This window comes from Octopus bimaculoides, chromosome Z, assembly GCF_046866305.1.
Source record: "Octopus bimaculoides isolate indiv1 chromosome Z, ASM4686630v1, whole genome shotgun sequence".
NCBI classification, from domain to species: domain Eukaryota; kingdom Metazoa; phylum Mollusca; class Cephalopoda; order Octopoda; family Octopodidae; genus Octopus; species Octopus bimaculoides.
The window spans coordinates 36,908,312-36,914,618 of NC_142944.1; positions in this window are offsets into that span (position 1 = coordinate 36,908,312).

The following is a 6,307-nucleotide window of genomic DNA, read 5'->3' on the forward strand; positions in this document are numbered from 1 at the left end:
CATCACCAGTCACAAGTCTATCTAAAAAGGGTGAAATGAGTTCGTGAGAATGGAGAGAAGAGCAGATGTCAACTCGGGATTTGCGGTTGTTTTCGGACAATTCATGAGGCACCCATTTTCCAAGTTTAGGAACCTTTCCAAGTTGTTGAAGATGACGATGAACAGTTGTATGGTTTGAACTAAGATTTATTGCTAATTCTTCAACTGATAATGCAGGATTTTCTTCAAGTAATGCCTCAAGGAGCTTATCATCGAATTTCATCTACAAGGCTGAAATCTCCACTTCTGAATTTTGCAAACCATCTTCTGCAAATTCTTTCATTCAAGCATTCTTTCCCATAAACTGAGTGTATGTTTCAAGTCACTTTGACTGCAGTTTCCTTTTTTGTACTCATAAAGCATTATGGGCTTTAAATGCTCTTTGGATACTTTCATGTTAGAAAGGGTTTTAATCAAAGAAATTTTAATTCTATTATTCTGTAAAATAATATTCGATTAGTTTAAATGTACACAAATGCATAAAAATAATCTTTAATCCCATTAGACATTCTAAAATACTATTAAATTTCATTCAGTTTTAAAAAAGATAAAATTGGACAGAACTTATGGGATGACCTGATATTTAAATGGTTAAAATGTGACGAAACTCCACACAATTGCTTACAATCACGCACTTAGTAAACAAACATTAAATTCAAGTCATAGCTTGTACGTGTACATAGTAATGAGCATGAGTGCGTGTGCGTGTGTGTGTGTGTGTGTGTATGGGCATATATGTGTCTGTGTGAGTGCGTGTGCATGTGTGTATGAGCAAGTGTGTATGTGTGTGTGAGTGTGTGAGTGTTTGAGTGCGCGCGCGTGCAATTGTATATGGATATGTTTGTGTCTGTGTGTGTCTGTGTGCATGTGTGCATGTGTGTATGAGCATGTGTGCGTATGTGTGTGTGTGTGTATGTGTGTATATGCATGTATCAGCGTGTGTGTGCGTGTGCGTGCGTGTAAGTGTATATGTGTATGTGAGTGTCTATGTGTGTGTGTGTGCATGTGCGTATGAGCATGTGTGCGTATGAGCATGTGTGCGTATGTGAGTGTGTGTATGAGCGCGTGGGGGATGCGTGTGCGGAGCACGTAATTAAATATATTGATGTTTGCAAAACAAAAAAAATTAAGAAAAACAGTAAACAAAAAAAAAGGAAAATAATAAAAGAAAAAGAACAGGAACAGTATTTTTCCATAATTAGACAAAATTGAAATTAGGCAAGCACTGTTAATTGTGTTGCCTAACAGAAAGATGTAACATCTGCAATGAGGTACACAGCTAAAGTTCCCCCGGAGGGGGTCGGAGTGAAGAGAATACCTGTATGTCTATTTAATATGTATGTGTGTGCATGAGGATACATACAATCATTTGCGCGCGTGTGTGTACGTGTGTGTGTGTGTGTGTGTGTGTGCATGTGTGTATGCGTATGTGTATGTGTGTATGTGTGTGTGTGTGTGCGCGCGTGTGTGTGTGTGTGTGTGTGTGTGTGTGAATAAGATGATTATAGATGAAACGTTATATGTATACATATGTGCGTATTTTATGTTTGTGTGCGTGTGTGTGTGTATATATATATATATATATATATATATATATATATGTGTGTGTGTGTGTGTATATATACATACACACACACATAAATACGTGTCTGTGTGTGTGTGTGTATGTGTGTGTAGAATGGGCATAATTTTTAGAGTGTTTTTATTCAATCATTCTTTTCAAGTTTCAAGCTGATAAAATTGATAAAATATATATTTAAAACCTGTTACTGGGTGGGTAAGGCTTTGATGAGAAACCAATTGAATAAATGCATAAATTTAAATCTAAGCTACAATTGTAGTTTGATAAAGTACAATGAGGCTATGCATCGCTGATGAAGTTTGAATACTATCCAAATATATCTGGGATTATCTCCCTTACTTATGGGGGGAAATATGAACTATGAATTATGCCAGTCACTCACTTACATTGTTTTTATTTTTATTTTTCAATTCATAATTATTTTTGTCTCTTTTATGTCTCTTATATTAAATACGGTAACACTTATATATTTTTAATACAAAAATTTAAATAGTAAAAAAGAAACATTTGAGATTGATTCAAGTTTGCTTTTGTTTTTTTGCTTTTTGCTTCTTTTTATTTTTTGGCTTTTTCTATTTCCTATTTAATTTTCAACAACTTCCATCAACTTCGCTGATATAAGTTTATGACAATATCAAAACATTCAACGTAAAGTAGTAGTAGTAGTAGTAGTAGTAGTAGTAGTAGTAGTAGTAGTAGTAGTAGTAGTAGTAGTAGTAGTAGTACTTTATGCTATAGGCACAATTTTGGAGGAGACAACTAGTTGTTTACATTGACCCCAGTACTCAACTGGTATTTATCTCATTGACTTCGAAAGGATAAAAGACAAAAGTCAAACTCGGCAGAATTTGAATTCAGAACGTAAAGACAGACGAAATGCCGCTAAGCATTCTGCCAGGCATAATAATGATTCTGCAACCCGATATTAATGATAATGTGATAGTAGCAATCTCTTATTTAAAACCAGAAATAGTGGAAAGAGTACAGTTCATCATATCGACTTCAGTACTTGACTGGTACTTCAATTTATTTCGATCCAAGGAAGATGAAAGGCAAAGCAGAATTTGATCTCATAACTTAAAGAACTTGAGGAAATACAGAAAACCGAAGTGTTCAGTTTCAATAATAATAATAATGATGATAAAAAAATTTTTTTAAATAAAAATAATAATAATAATAATAATAATAATAATAATAATAATAATAATAATAATTTTGCTCAATACCACGGATTTGCTTTCTGATTAATACCACAAATTTGCTTGATTGGGAGTGTTATCATGTACATTGTTTTGTCTTGGTATAAAAGATGGGCTACAGCAAATATTCTGCTTAACACCACAGATTTGCTTTGTCAGTTGTTTGACCTTAACCAGTTGAGCATGTCCCTTGGTGGCTGACGATATGTGCATCTCTGATCATGAGCAGAAGTAGTAGGGGAGCATCATAGCCATGTGCTGAGAGGAATTCTTTGGGGTTTGAATAATTCACCTCTGAAAACATGGGTGTTTCATTCAACATCCTTAAACAACCCTTCTTCAGGGACATTTTGAGCGGGATGGACTACTCTACCTGAAGAAAATTGTAACTGGACCCCACCTGCAAGTGACCTGCTGTTTATCTTAATATGAGATCACCATGTTGCGCACATATGGTTGTGCATGTGCCTGGTATGCCCTTATGAGACGAGGATACTTATCAGATGAGTATACTGAGCTTCGTATATTTGTACCCCAGTGTCACTTTGATGGCAAGCACTGCTCTCTCACTCAATAATAATGACAATAATCTTGTATGGTTGTAAAGACCAACATTTTATCAATAAAATGGGTCTTGAGAACGTAAAAATCTTTCTATTGCATGGATTGATTACAAAAAAAAGTTTGATAGTCTTCCCATAGTCGGATAGAAAAATGCATAGAAATATATAAAATCGCTTCGTGGTAACCAATATTCTATTAACTTTGCCGTGATTCGAACAATGGTTTTCTTTCGAACTTTCCCACTGCTACCTGTACGTCCTAATAATTATTACTTCCAGTCAAACAAGTTATGATACAAATTAAATTTTTCATACAACGTTAATCTTCTTACGGGCACTATCCCCGTAAAACCTAGATCCCTTACACAATATCAATATATCATACATCAGAGACATGGTAAATCAGTATTTCACAGCACCAAAACATACTCACTACGTATGCCAAAAAAAAACAAACAAACAAAATACGCAATACTAAACTCTGTGTTTGTAAATAATCCATAAGTAAAAGGTTCTCACGCTAAACTTAATAATCTTTATTCTCCCATGCCAACCACATATCTATAACAAAACTGCCTGTAATTAAAGCTGTTTATGTATCAAAAGGTGCACTTTCTCTTAAGAGCAATACATTCTTCTGAGCAGCAGTTGATGTTAATACGATAAGAGTAACCCTACATTAGAGTGATGTTCATGTATCTGACGCGAACACCTCTGCGCACTACAAGAAAAAAAAAAGGATAGAAAGAAAATTATTCAAAATAAGGAACAAACAATCAGGTACCAATTTCAACTCTAGGACACAGGTATAATCTCCCTCTTTGTTGTTACAACACTGATCGTCGCTTATTTAAGCGATAAAAAAAAGAAGTGAATAATTAATAAATAGACATCCCACGAATTCCTTTTAAACATTAAGCTATTTTCTCTGTATAAGACTTGTCTAACTTCGTAAAATCTTTGATTTATCTCAATTTGTTTGTCTTGAGTTATGTCATGCTGGCGAGCGGAAATAAGGATGAAATGGCGCTTTACATAGCCACCAAAGACTAAGAATTTTAAAATCTTTATAAATTGAAGGAAAAAGAAATACGAAATGCGTGTATTCTGTACATCTGTTTTACTCTTTGATTTAAAATTCAAGCTTCCAATCCCGCTTTAATTTTATCTAGAAGCGATTGTCTCCCTTATGATCGCTGACCACCAGGAGCACGTCACGTGTATGAAACTTATTATTTCCGCTGAATTAAATTTCATTCACCAGTCTTTTGGTCTTTTGTCATCTTTTCTGCATTTCACACCGTAAAAATTCCCTCGTGAACAGTTTTTCAAAGTTATTCCCCACAAACCCTGCCTAAATTTTCACTATAGAAATTAACCTTAAGAAGATCTAGTTGAACATCACCCTCCTAAAAGGGTGGAAGGTCCGCAAACATTATGGCCCTACCCACTTCCCTAGTAAAATGTTTTTAGAGGTTCATGTTCTTTTACACTTGAGCAAGCAATTAATAATATCCACATAACCATAACGAAACACATATTGTAGAAGGTGACATATTACATTGCTATTGAAAGAGTAAGCAAATCTGCTGTTGGTGGCGATGGTGAGGAGCCTCGTAATGGGTAGGGAGGGGAAAACTTATTCATATGTTAAAATATGCTAAAATATCACCAGGACTATTACATTAGAACTTTAATAAGCTACATCTGTGTTTTTTTTTGTAACTGTACATGTGTGTATGTGCTGGTGTCTGTGTATATATACACATATACATACGACTGTGTATGTATATATAAATATAAACATGTACAGGCACACACACATGTACATACATAAATACATACACAAGTGGACGTATGTATATGTATGTGTACACACATGTTTAAAATCTGTGTGTTTATGCGTGTGCATGTACGTGCATATGCTTCTGTAACCTTATACATAAACGCATGAAAACATTAAAGTACTCAATACGCACTTTATAAAACACCTTAAAATGTGACACAAATACGCTTATATACACACAGAGATACACGCGCGCGCATGCCCAAACAAACAAATAATAATAGAAAAAGTACATGACCTCTCCATCGGTTTCGACAATGAGTCTAAAGCAAGTTACACAGTTTACCCAATAACATCTTGGTATCACTGAGCATCCAGCAGTTTAATAGGATGGTGGGTGGGTATCGTTACCCATAGCTGATAGCCAGCTTATGGAAATAATAAGCACGGACAAATAAAAAAGCTAAAAAAAAAATCAGAATAGCACCTAAAGTAATTGAACAGCATATACCACGTCACCTTCCTGCAGTTTCTACAGTCAAATTGATGTCAAATGGATCGCTTTTGCATTCCTTTGAGTCTCATATGAGATACCAAAAAAGAGATCTCTAGTTTTGGACACTCAAGTAAAGTAAACTGCAGTGAGTGTAACAATTACAAATATATATCTATGTTTAACCGAATGGTGCTAGAGAGGCTGCAAACTGTTGAAGAACGTATCTACCTCGATTTCTAGTGTGGCTTCAAAGCAAATGGATACATGATTGACACGATCTTCTCACTTAAACAGCTACAGGTGAAGAGCCGGGTACAGGGACAAGTCTTTTTGCTTTGTCTTCATTGACCTGAATATTATTTTTGACTCAGTGAATAGAAGAGGCCACTTAGCCCTCCAAGAGAAAGTAGTTGTTTATCAAAGCTACTGACGTCATCACCTCTTTAGATAATTACATGCAGGGAACGGTTCACTTTGATGAATTATCCACAAAGCTATTTTTCCAATCGAAGTAGAGTGAAGTAAGATTACGACCTAACCTGAACGTTTTTGATATCGTTCTTATCCGGACTGCATACACTTTCAGGACTTCCAGCAATGGAACATACTGACATACTAGATTTAATGGCATAGTCTTCGATC